At 42.9% G+C, this 14,241-nt stretch overlaps 1 protein-coding gene across 2 annotated transcripts in view; it reads right to left on the bottom strand.

Moving 5' to 3' along the window:
• Positions 1 to 9,970: 9,970 nt before the first annotated feature.
• Positions 9,971 to 14,241, bottom strand: part of LOC139763720 (uncharacterized) — a 71,211-nt gene continuing 66,940 nt past the window's right edge. For both annotated transcript variants that reach the window (XM_071690050.1, XM_071690045.1), the window contains one exon: positions 9,971 to 14,241. This exon is cut by the window's right edge and continues 960 nt beyond it. The gene's annotated coding sequence lies outside the window, so the exon portion shown is untranslated.

Raw genomic sequence — 14,241 nt, 5'->3', positions numbered from 1 at the left:
ATAATAGATAAATCTTACGTGTAATTGCGTTCAAGGACAAAGGACTTTGAGAAATAGGCATTGACCAGGCTCCTCATTGGCATCTATGCTTTTATGATACTGTAATTCATTAATGACCATTCCTATCATTTCCTGTAACAGATGTTATTGTGAACTTACATCTGGATGGAAATATCTATAACTACCATATTATCAGCAAATTTGTCTCAAACTCAGACGTGCCAACCCTACCGAGACAACACGAGTTGTTATGACCATTCTGAAATACACTGGACCCGTCTGTATATGTATGGTTGTGTTGCGCATCATTGGCTCTCAAATATCTCATTCGCGTTGCGGGTGTTTGAAGGAGTCATCATACTGTTGGCACATGCGATCAGCTCTACCCTGGTGTCCCTATATATTACTCCTCAGTCACCCCAGAACACTGGTGGTGGAGGTATCATGTTGCCGGTGTGTCTGTGTTTGTACAGTTGTTTTTGCCGCATCTTTTTTTAAGTGTAGTGTTACGTTGTGGAAACTGTTTACATACCAGTGAATACAAGAACTAATAGTTGATAACCCCTACATCATTTACATGAGGTGGATTGACGTCCCGAAGCTGCAAACGAGTAAGCAGTCGTTCGTCGTAGCGAATCACCAGACAACATGAAGCAAGTGGGTGAGTTAGTTGTTTCTGCATTGTTAACCCTCGTATGTTTATTGATACTTTGATTGTGATGAAATTGATAGATGATATAAGTTGATAATTACGTTTTCTGTAATTAATTTGATATATGGCTCAGGCATTATCTTTTTTATGATACGCTTGTTAGAGGTTTTTGGATATGCATGTTAGAAATTATTACCTCATACCGTTTCGTTAATCCGTATAGAATTACCTATTTTTCATGTTTACATAAATTAGTGTGGATAAACTTTTCGTGATAACTTTAGGGAGAGGAAAAGGTATATGTAAATCAGTTAGATTGTATCTTTTCGTGATAACTTTGGGGAGAGGAAAAAGTATATGTAAATCAGTTAGATCGTATCTTATAGTGCAAAAAAAAAAGAATAGAAACAAGATTGTCGATAGTGTGAACACTTATGGAAGGGGATTCAGACGGACCCGTAGCCCGAGAATGTTGACATACAAATATACTTCCGTATTCAGTCGAATAAGTGTCCTTCATCTTCGAGTGAACTCAGTGGTAGTCTGTTGTGGGTGTACAATAAAGAGTGCAAAAACTTTCTAACGCCAGAGCTGTTCATGAGAGTAATACTTGAGAAAAACAATAGAATTTAAGTAAAGTAATGTGAGACGTGTTTTATTGCAAAGATATTCGGCGAGATTGTGAGAGAAGTTAACTCATACGGTAGATATAGCTCACAAGATAGACCATTACGTAAAGTGAAAAGACCTGGCGGTAATCACGAATGAGAAGCTAATTGGTCGTCAAGCTGGAAAGCCATTGGGTGATCAGGTAATGACTGGAGTGATGATTGCGATACATACAACGAGAGATAGAGCAATTATGATGAAGATTATCATTGTACATATAAAAAGCAAGACTGAACAACTGTTGTACGGTCTCCAAATGGTCTCCAAAATTGTGCGATGCGTCTGGCAGCAGAGAGTAACAGCCTAGTCAAACAAGTCTCTCTCTCTCTCTCTCTCTCTCTCTCTCTCTCTCTCTCTCTCTCTCTCTCTCTCTCTCTCTCTCTCTCTCTCTCTCTATCTATCTATCTATCTATCTATGAATCTATCTATCTGCCGCTAACAGCACACGATCTCCTGCAATCTGTTCTTCCCGCCGACCCAGAGCTGACGCATGGTTGAGTCACGACCCACCATCAGTGTCCAGGTGCCCATCCAACCAGCGGACATACGACAGCACTTTCTTCCTCCCCTCCCTCCCACTACTGTGGCCAATATATACTTTATCCCCAATGGAGGAGAGAGAGAGAGAGAGAGAGAGAGAGAGAGAGAGAGAGAGAGAGAGAGAGAGAGAGAGAGAGAGAGAGAGAGAGAGAGAGAGAGGGGGGGGGGGCTGTTACTGGAGGGGAAACTCCCGGGGAGAAATGACCCACATTTATTCTGGTCGTGGTCAATATTCAGCGTGGGAGGGAGGGCGGGAGAGGGAAAGAAGAATGTGTGGTACTTCTTCCTGTCACACACAATCTCCCCGACCCACAGTGGCTCCCCGGCCACACAAACCACCACAAGTGATGTGTGTGTGTGTGTGTGTGTGTGTGTGTGTGCGTTTCTTTTGGGGTGATATTTTCCCCCACTTATCTTGAACATCTTTTGATGGAGAAGCGTTTTGTGGTGAATGCGACAAAATGTGGTTTGTCAACGCAAGATTTATGTATTTCTTATATATATTTTTAGGTTATGGGAGGAATGGGTTGAATTCCCGGTCATCCAAACAGGTGCTTCACCACAAGGGCCTCTCGTTATACATTATTTATTTATTTATTTTGCTTTATCGCTGTCTCACACGTTAGTGAGGTAGCGCAAGGAAACAGACGAAAGAATGGCCCAACCCACCCACATACACATGTATATACATACACGTCCACACACGCAAATAAACATGCCTATACATCTCAACGTATACATATATATACACACTCAGACATATACATATATACACATGTACATAATACATACTGTCTACCTTTTATTCATTCCCATCGCCACCCCGCCACAAATGACATAACAACCCCCTCCACCCCTCATGTGCGCGAGGTAGCGCTAGGAAAATAAAACAAAGGCCACATTCGTTCACACTCAGTCTCTAGCTGCCATGCAGTAATGCACCGAAACCACAGCTCCCTTTCCACATCCAGGCCCCACACAACTTTCCATGGTTTACCCCAGACGCTTCACATGCCCCGATTCAATTCATTGATAGCACGTCGACCCCGGTATACCACATCGTTCCAATTCGCTCTATTCCTTGCACGCCTTTCACCCTCCTGCATGCTCAGGCCCCGAACACTCAAAATCTTTTTCACTCCATCTTTCCACCTCCAATTTGGTCTCCCACTTCTCCTCGTTCCCTCCACCTCTGACACATATATTCTCTTGGTCAATCTTTCCTCATTCATTCATTCCATGTGACCAAACCATTTCAAAACACCCTCTTCTTCTCTGGCAACCACACTCTTTTTATTACCACACATCTCTCTTACCCTATTATTACTTACTCGATCAAACCACTTCACACCACATATTGTCCTTAAACATCTCATTTCCAACACATCCACTCTCCTCCGCACAACTCTATCCATAGCCCACGCCTCGCAACCATATAACATTGTTGGAACCACTATTCCTTCAAACATACCCATTTTTTGCTTTCGGAGATAATATTCTCGACTTCCACACATTCTTCAACGCTCGCAGAACTTTCGCCCCCTCCCCCACCCTATGACTCATTTCCGCTTCCATGGTTCCATCCGCTGCCAGATCCACTCCCAGATACCTAAAACACTTCACTTCCTCCAGTTTTTCTCCATTCAAACTTACCTCCCATTTGGCTTGTCCCTCAACCCTACTGTACCTAATAACCTTGCTCTTATTCACATTTACTCTCAGCTTTCTTCTTTCACACACTTTACCAAATTCAGTCACCAGCTTCTGCAGTTTCTCATACGAATCAGCCATCAGCGCTGTATCATCACCGAACAACAACTAACTCACTTCCCAAGCTCTCTCATCCACAACAGACTGCGTACTTGCCCCTCTTTCCAAAACTCTTGCATTCACCTCCCTAACAACCCCATCCATAAACAAATTAAACAACCATGGAGACATCACACACCCCTGCCGCAAACCTACATTCACTGAGAACCAATCACTTTCCTCTCTTCCTACACGTACACATGCCTTACATCCTCGATAAAAACTTTTCACTGCTTCTAACAACTTGCCTCCCACACAATATATTCTTGATACCTTCCACAGAGCATCTCTATCAACTCTATCATATGCCTTCTACAGATCCATAAATGCTACAAACTAATCCATTTGCTTTTCTAAGTATTTCTCACATACATTCTTTAAAGCAAACACCTGATCCACACATCCTCTACCACTTCTGAAACCGCACTGCTCTTCCCCAATCTGATGCTCTGTACATGTCTTCGCCCTCTCAATCAATACCCTCCCATATAATTTCCCAGAAATACTCGACAAACTTATACCTCTGTAATTTGAGCACTCACTTTTATCCCCTTTGCCTTTGTACATTGGCATTATGCAAGCATTCCGCCAATCCTCAGGCACCTCACCATGAGTCATACTTACATTAAATAACCTCACCAACCAGTCAACAATACAGTCACCCCCTTTTTTGATAAATTCTACTGCAATATTATCCAAACCTGCTGCCTTGCCGGCTTTCATCTTCCGCAAAGCTTTTACTACTTCTCTGTTTACCAAATTATTTTCCCTAACCCTCTCACTTTGCACACCTCGACCAAAACACCAAAACACCCTATATCTGCCACTCTATCATCAAACACATTCAACAAACCTTCAAAATACTCACTCCATCTCCTCACATCACCACTACTTGTTATCACCTCCCCAATAGCCCTCATCACTGAAGTTCCCATTTGTTCTCTTGTCTTACGCACTTTATTTACCTCCTTCCAAAACATCTTTTTATTCTCCCTAAAATTTAATGATACTCTCTCACCCCAACTCTCATTTGCCCTCTTTTTTACCTCTTGCACCTTTCTCTTGACCTCCTGCCTCTTTCTTTTATGCATCTCCCAGTCATTTGCATTATTTCCCTGTAAAAATCGTCCAAATGCCTCTCTCTTCTCTTTCACTAATAATCTTACTTCTTCATCCCACCACTCACTACCCTCTCTAATCTGCCCACCTCCCACGCTTCTCATGCCACAAGCATCCTTTACGCAAGCCATCACTGCTTCCCTACATACATCCCATTCCTCCCCCACTCCCCTTACCTCCTTTGTTCTCACCTTTTTCCATTCTGTACTCAGTCTCTCCTGGTACTTCCTCACCCAAGTCTCCTTCCCAAGCTCACTTACTCTCACCACTCTTTTCACCCCAACATTCTCTCTTCTTTTCTGAAAACCTCTACAAATCTTCACCTTCGCCTCAACTAGATTATGATTAGACATCCCTCCAGTTGCACCTCTCAGCACATTAACATCCAAAAGTCTCTCTTTCGCGCGCCTATCTATTAACACGTAATCCAATAACGCTCTCTGGCTATATCTCCTACTTACATGCGTATACTTATGTATATCTCTCATTTTAAACCAGGTATTCCAATCACCAGTCCTTTTTCAGCACATAAATCTACAAGCTCTTCACCATTTCCATTTACAACACTGAACACCCCATGTACACCAATTATTCCCTCAACTGTCACATTACTCACCTTTGCATTCAAATCACCCATCACTATAACCCGGTCTCGTGCATCAAAACTACTGACACACTCTCTCAGCTGCTTCCAAAACACTTGCCTCTCATGATCTTTCTTCTCATGCCCAGGTGTATATGCATCAATAATCACCCATCTCTCTCCATCCACTTTCAGTTTTACCCATATCAATCTAGAATTTACTTTCTTACACTTTATCACATACTCCCACCACCCCTGTTTCAGGAGTGTTGCTACTCCTTCCCTTGCTCTTGTCCTCTCACTAACCCCTGACTTTACTACCAAGACATTCCCAAACCACTCTTCCCCTTTACCATTGAGCTTCGTTTCACTCTAAGCCAAAACATCCAGGTTCCTTTCCTCAAACATACTACCTATCTCTCCTTTTTTCTCATCTTGGTTACATCCACACACACTTAGACTCCCCAATCTGAGCCTTCGAGGAGGATGTGCACTCCCCGCGTGACTCTCTGTTCCCCCTTTTAGAAAGTCAAAATACAAGGAGGGGAGGGTTTCCAGCCCCCCGCTCCCGTCCCCTTTAGTCGCCTTCTACGACAAGTGAGGACTGCGTGGGAAGTATTCTTTCTCCCCTATTCCCAGGGATATATATGGGGGGAAGGGTCCTCATGCCCCACACAACTATAGGACGCGTTCGACTTATGTCGTTAATGGAGCTGAGGGAATAAGGGATTGAAGCGCGTTACTGTTTAGTATATAAAACCACATCTGCAGACCCAACGCCTCACTGTGCATTTCTGTCCTCGGGTCTGTGTGATGTGTTGCGCTATATCGTTTTTCTTTTGCTGATTAGAAGCAACATCTTCCTGCTGGGATTTCAGGGTGAGCTAAGAGTCTGTGTCTTTCATTTACATCTGACGATAAGTACTCTGTTGTGACGCGGTTGATTATTGTATTATGGTGATGACTCTGGCGTTGTTCATCACTACAAAGTTTCGAGAAGGATTGAGACATCTCATCTTTGGTCTGAGTAGAGACGGTAGATGTTTATCGACCTCACGGAGTTTTCTGTGCTTGATGTTTAACATTCTCGATACACACTTCATTATCCAATATATGTTCATTATTTACGATAAATCTACATATTCTGTGGGTGGATACACGTCAGTGATTCTTGCTTCTGTCATCTATGTTTACAATGTTGTCTCTAGGTCGTAAAATCTCTCTCTCTCTCTCTGTATATACATATATATATATATATATATATATATGAGATGTTTGAGGACAATGTGTGGTGTGAGGTGGTTTGATCGAGTGAGTAACGTAAGGGTAAGAGAGATGTGTGGAAATAAAAAGAGCGTGGTTGAGAGAGCAGAAGAGGGTGTTTTGAAGTGGTTTGGGCACATGGAGAGGATGAGTGAGGAAAGATTGACCAAGAGGATATATGTGTCGGAGGTGGAGGGAACAAGGAGAAGAGGGAGACCAAATTGGAGGTGGAAAGATGGAGTGAAAAAGATTTTGTGTGATCGGGGCCTGAACATGCAGGAGGGTGAAAGGAGGGCAAGCAATAGAGTGAATTGGAGCGATGTGGTATACCGGGGTTGACGTGCTGTCAGTGGATTGAAGCAGGGCATGTGAAGCGTCTGGGGTAAACCATGGAAAGCTGTGTAGGTATGTATATTTGCGTGTGTGGACGTATGTATATACATGTGTATGGGGGTGGGTTGGGCCATTTCTTTCGTCTGTTTCCTTGCGCTACCTCGCAAACGCGGGAGACAGCGACAAAGTATAATAAAAATAATAATAATATATAAATATATATATATATATATATATATATATATATATATATATATATATATATATATATATATATATATATATATATATATATAGTGGCGTACAACGTCCTATGACGCGTCTGGTCGAAGCTGTACCGAACCCTGTCTCGACAGGCAGAGATTGACCCTGGAATACGACTGGTCGAAACTGTATCGAACGTTTTATCTCGAAAAGCAGGGACAGAGAGCCTGGGACGCATCTGTTCGGAAGTATATCAAACCCTTTCGTCTCGAACAGGCGGAAGCAGAGCCAGAGACATCTGTTCGAATCTGTACCGAACACCTTTTGTCTCAGCTTTATACAGTATTTTAAGAACTACATCAGTAAACCTAATTATGCTTAATGATTCTATTAATCATTTAAGGTTAACCGTACAGCTCATGGTCGTTGCTTTTGCCTTAATAACCCTGGGTGTTCGTTCCACATCCACTTCTTATGTGCTCTGCTGGCTTGTGAGCTGTTGAGATGCGCCCCTTATCTACTAGGCATCATCACATGCTTGTCTTGCTAGAAGTCATTAGAAAAATCTCACCAACAGGATGTGTAACGCTGTAATACATACATACATACATAATACATACATACATAATACATACATACATATGGACAGTAGTACAGTGTACTGGACAAGTTAGGGACGAGATAGGGGTAATTTGAGGCTCACTGTATTCGGTACATGGACGAAATGCATATTACATATTTGGTCAGCATATATCTGTATGGAGATTAAAGCAAAAGCCTAGTTACAGAGGTGGGTTGGATGCCCCTTGTATTCAGCGTAGAGCCATAGATTATTATACTGTCAGCACATACGTGCATGGAGGTTGAAATGGAGAGTTTTATTTTTTATATTGTACACTAGCAGCTCGCCGAATTCTTGTGCTGATCGTCCGTCCCAACAAACCCCGCCGTATTTTGCTAACCAGAGAACAGGAACATTGTGGGAGGATTGGAAAAGAATAAGTGAAATGAAATATCTGCAGAAATTTGATAGCATTTGAAAAACCGTAAAAATACCTTAGTTACTCATTTAAATTTGCCATTTTCTGATACGCTGACATAAAAGAAAACGTATAGTTTTTAGGGATAACTTTAGTAAGTTAATGGCTTAAGTTATTTTTCTTATCTTGCTCGTCCATTACTTGGGGATGATGACCTTTGATCTTTTTTGCATATCACAGTCTGTTTTTTTAACTATTCCATGCATTATTCAGTCCTTATATGTCTTTCTTGGATGACTCCCAGGTTCATCTTCGCTGCTGCATCTTTCTAAGCGTGACTTGCTGCAGGAGGCGAGAATCTGATAACATATCCTGTATACCTAAAATGAGATTTGATCATTATCTTTTTCGTCTCAATATTGGTAGTGTTGGAGTATTCTAGTGTTTGTCACTCTTTCTGAGCAGTAAATGGTCACAAATGAATTAATAGATAATCAGAGTGATAAAGAAATAAATTGAGTTTTCTGAAAGGGTTGCATTTTGAAGATAGAGTTTACTAGATTATTTCTCCTTGGCGTACGTAGGTATGGCTATATCCCCGGCGTCAACATGGCCTCGAGGGTCGGTCGTGACGTTACTGGGAGCAGCAGATGAGGTCGTCATCGTCCGGGGAGATGACTAAGTCACGCCTTGGGAGGGATGCGAACTGAAGACACAGTCTACCAGTGAGCAAGACGTGGAACGTGATATAAGAGTCTTGTGTATAAGGCTGCGATGCGCTCTGATTGGTTAGGTTAGGTTATTATGTCAAGTTATGCAATATTTTGGGTACTTGTTGTTATGCAAGATTTCTTTTCATGTGTTTTATTCAATTTTATTCATTTTTTTTTTTTTTTTTTTGCATAAAGCAGGAACTCATTTTTTTTTTTTTTGTTTTTTGAAGGGGGGGGGGGATGATTTTGTGTTCTTGTTCCGTGTTTCTGGTGTGTTACTCTGCCTGATAATGTAGTTTAGATCACTTGACACACATATATATACTGGTGTCCCCAGCCACAACACCACAGAAACAACAGGTGATGATTAATGATATGCAGATGTAAACTTTCTCAATCCACAGTGATTAGGTTTAGATTAATTTGTATCTGAATTATCAAGGAAATGTTTAGTCGTTCTTTCACGAATCAGGGAATCAATATAAGTGAGAATTACGTTTCATATTGAAACTAGTTCTCTTATTAATGATGAATATCTTTCACTACCAGTGTTATGAAATCTTTCAAAAAAAAAAAAAAACTTTTAATTAGATATCATTATTCATCGTTCTCTAACTGGTGGTGTTTGATATCACGTATCAATAAAAGGGTCACTGAGAATTAATTCTACGTCATCAGATTTAAGCTTCATGTAGATACTTTCGGGAATTTCTCTGTACCCAAACCACTTCAGAACCACTGAACCATTTTCATAAAGTAGGTTAAAAAAAAAAAAGGGTATTATGATTTCCTTTGCACCTGCTACTTATAATCTGTTTTTGTTTGACATTAAATTTCTTCAGGAAAGGAGATTTATCTTTTTCTTTTCGTTGTTTGAAAGCAAAAAAAATCTCAGAATGAATCATTTGCTTCAGGCTTCGAAACTCATGAAACGTGAGGTTCGCATTTGTGAGTGAACTGAATGAAGCAAAGACAAAGAACAAAAAAGGGGAGTTTATTTGTACGTGTTTGTTTGTGTGTGCGGAAAAAAGGGTCCGGTATTTTTAAGTGTGAACTCCGAGTTTTTTTTACTCACACAGACCAAAAGAAGGCTAATGATACACCATTTTCTAAAAACATGAGAAGATATTTTATTTACTTACAATTATACAGACGTTAGATTACTTCTTTGTAAATGACTAAATGCCAACAGTAAGTACATATTCTGTCTTTCTTGTCATTGGGCGAGCAGGCAGCCTAGCCAGGGGGGGATAGGAGGCTAGGGCAGGCATGTGCCAGGCTGAGAAGTGTGGGAGATTACGGGGACGTGATCTGCTGGGGAGATGGGGAGGGTAGTGGTGGTTGTGCCAGACGTGGGGAGCGTGCTGAAGGGGAATTGGGTTGTGCCAGATTGAGGATGGGGATGGTCGTGCATGGTTGGGGATGGGGAGGAATGGTCGTCCCAGGTAGGGGAATAGAACAATGGGGAAGGGTTGGTCTTTGCGGGTTCGTGGTTCTCTCAGGCGAGGGTGGGTGAGGCCCCTTGGTGGGGTGGACTGAAAGACCAGGAGGTCACCCTGGGTCTTCTGCATGACACCATGACACCTCTGCATGGTTCGTCTGTGCACCATAGGATGTTCTGGTCGTGCCATTTACTCAGGCATGACACTGAGGACCTATTTTCTCCATTGCCTTATACCACAGGGGGGCGGCGTCTTCCCTGTCCCACACAGGAACTTTTTGGAATGGCTTTAAGGGAATGTCTGAGACTTCCTACATATGAACCCCTTTGGCTCGTGGTGGTGTTGGAGGTGATGCAACCTAAAGAACTAACAGTAACCTCATCCATTACGTTGACGTCAGTATAAGGGATAACCTGGACCTAAAAAAAAAGCAATACAGAACATCATATCAACATAGGTTGGTATTCCTTCTAAGGGGTGACTGCTCAAGTCTAACCTTCCCTTCATTCTGTCTCTCAGTAATGTGTACTGTCTCATTGGATTGAACCTCCTAAACGACCTTATATCATTAAGTGTGTCTCTCTCTCCCCAGCCTGGACACAGGACATACATCATCTTTGGTAGTTCTAGCTGTTCCAAGGGTTTTTTTTTTTTCTTATTTTTTGAGTTTTTTTTTTTTACATATTTTCTCAACGTCTTATTTACAATAGCATGTTTTCCACATAACCATTTTCTTGCCTTCGGTAGTTTAGTACTACTGACTGTGTGAAACAATTGGAGGGGAGGGGAGTGTAAGGAGGGGCGTTGTTGATTGTGGGGTTATGGGGGAGGAGGAAGATAATACAACAAAAATACATCGTCACTACATCACTAAAGCATAAGGAACTACAAGATGAGGCTCCTCCCTACATCATTAAACATCATGACTCGGTGAAGGAGTGGGACACTGGGGGCCACTTGAAGAAAACTCATCACAGTCAGGAAATTCAACACGAGCGTCGAAGATAGATAGATGGATAGATAGATACAGAGAGAGAGAGAGAGAGAGAGAGAGAGAGAGAGAGAGAGAGAGAGAGAGAGAGAGAGAGAGAGAGAGAGAGAGAGAGGACTTCGCTCTTGTTTAAAAGACATTCCCGTCTCCTTCTTTAGAAAAAAAAAAAAGATGACTTTATCACAATATTTTTCTGTCGAAGGTACACACAATCCTTAAATTCCAGAAGTGATTATTGACTCATGCGTGATGCAGGTCCACAGTCAATAATAACTCTTTGGCATTGGACAACAAAAAAAAAGAGAATAAAAAGTATTTACAAAACTTGAGCCGAAAGAAGAGAAAAAAAATATATATATTTGAAACCTTTTCTTTCACAAAGATGCTGAACGTAGGGACCAGCAAGTCTCAGCCTTTATTTTAAGAGTTAACACACTCCATCTCAACTGCCAAGATCAAGAGTTTACATTTTCTACACAAACTGACAGAGTCTTAGATAACATGGAGATTTGTGTGGGCTTTCCTGAAGCTTCAGTAAACTGTTGATGGCCACAATACTGGGAGGGAGCAGAGTCGCCAGGAGCAACACAATATTCATTCGTAGCCATTGGTCCCGACTGGAGAAATGCTTTGGCCATTGACAGATCTTGCTCTCCAGACTTGCAATCTTTCCATGTTATTGCAGGACAACAGAGTCCTGATAAGGATTAACACACGGTGATACATTGGCAGTAATGAGACGTAAAATCCTCTTCCCAAATGATCCGTCGAGACAGACCAACTCAAAACACTTGAAAGAAAGCTGGTCTTCGGAAGGTCCAGCACAGGAGGTGGCTCTGCTTCGGTAGGCCAGGTGGGAGACCTGGTGTTTACATGTAGTGCTACAGGCTCCCAGCTCTGCCAGGGACGTCATCCCTGGCTAGCGTCCCACCACCGTCCCACTCGAGGAGGAACCAAGAGCCGAAAGTGAGGAGAAGGAAGGAGGAGGAGGAGGAGTTTGTCTGCGCGGGTGTACATAGCTACAGACGCTTCCCCTCCTCCTCCTTCACCTCATCATCATCATCATTATCATCATCATCATAAAGGCACAGTGTGAACGCCTGACCACACCATCATCATCAACAACATCATCACTATCATCTCCGTGTATGACGTAATATGTACAAGGATATATATTCATCACAAATATATAAAAGAAGAAACTCTCTGATAAGCCATGTTGAGAGACGAGACTCTAATTCCTATGGCCGAATACAACAGTACGAGGTTGAAACACTTGGTGAATCTCAGAGGACGGATTGTGTAAGTGCAGAGATATATTCAATTCCTTTTTTTTTTCTTTAAAGTTGTATGAAGCCTATTACCTCCCTTCACTGAGTGCTAATGTTTTGTTTTTTTTTGTCTTTTTTTATTGTATTTTTAGTTATTTTGTCATCATCTGGACGGCACAGTGCCACAAAACACAAAATATTTTTCGACACTTAGAAATCGTTTTTTTTTTTTTACTTAAGGAAGAACATTAAGCTAATTCATAACGCCTGACTGCCACAATATTAAGTTTACACTGATAAATAAGACTGACTTAAATTTACTTTGGTATGATGCTAAGTGACTAGTCCCTAAATGCATGGCGACGATCTGAGAAGTGAGCCACATTCACCCCGTGTTGTAGGCTGTCCTGTGGGCCACGTCCTGGGCCAGGTGTTGTAGGGCGTCCCGTGGGCTACCTCCTGGGCCAGGTGTTGTAGGGCGTCCCGTGGGCCACCTCCTGGGCCAGTTGATGTAGGGCGTCCAGTGGGCCACGTCCTGGGCCAGGTGATGTAGGGCGTCCTATGGGCCACCTCCTGGGCCAGTTGATGTAGGGCGTCCAGTGGGCCACGTCCTGGGCCAGGTGATGTAGGGCGTCCTGTGGGCCGCGTCCTGAGCCAGGTGTTGTAGGGCGTCCAGTGGACCACGTCCTGGGCCAGGTGTTGTAGGGCGTCCTGTGGGCCACGTCCTGGGCCATGTGTTGCGTGGGGATGTGCCACGGGCCAACGCGGGGTCTGGAACTGTGTGTAAACAGCGGAGACCACGAACCGCTGGCCCTCTCAACGTAGCGAGAGACATACACAGGGGAGGGAGGAGCAGCATCTCACGTCGAACTTTTCCACAGATCACTTGGTGAATTCCTCACTGAGGGGCCAGTTTCTGCCCTCTGAGCTTCCGGATTAATACTGTATAAGTGTGCACCTTGAGGCTGACCGAAGCCCTGACTATGAAGCCGTGAGTGACTCCTCCATGCTGACTGTGTGACTTGAGTGAACCATGACTTACGGGACGTGGAATCTTTTTTTTTTCTTTGAGTCTGCGACGGTCTGAGTGAGGTGTCGTGTGTGTGTGTGTCCCAGCAGTAGTTCATGATGACCGTGGCTGTTGGCCTCGCCAGGCTGTAGATGTCTGGCTGTCTGTACGTCTTGAGTACATGACCATTTTTTTTCTCACTCGGGTACGATATCTTTCGATATGTGAGTGGCTCATCATCACGTCGACTGTCTCTGTAGAAATTGATTTGTTGATCGTCAAGGTGTTCCCCATGACTTTGCCTTGTTCCTCCTGTCTTTCCATGAGAGTCAGCCTCATGAAATCATCTCTTGAACCGAGAGAAAGAGAGAGAGAGAGAGAGAGAGAGAGACGAGGACTAAAATTCCTGCTTGTCTCAGACAAGACACATCTTAGACCTCAAATGTCGACTTCACAGGAAGAAGCGAAAGAGCAGCATAGAAATCGACGGCAGACGGATATCTCTGTAAATGTCTTGGCCAGTTCCCTTCTTTCACAGCCAGGAGCGTCACAAGTTCCCACTTGGCGTCACACAGTCCCGTCACATCGAGGCTTTTTCCTTGGCGTCTGGTCATGAGTCCTCAAGGTAGTCAGGTCACTTGCAGGTGTGACTTGTACACATCA

The sequence above is a fragment of the Panulirus ornatus genome, chromosome 3 (assembly GCF_036320965.1).
Source record: "Panulirus ornatus isolate Po-2019 chromosome 3, ASM3632096v1, whole genome shotgun sequence".
Classification (NCBI taxonomy): Eukaryota; Metazoa; Arthropoda; class Malacostraca; order Decapoda; family Palinuridae; genus Panulirus; species Panulirus ornatus.
Note: the sequence above shows the minus strand (reverse complement) of the source record. Positions and strands in the feature narration are given on the sequence as shown.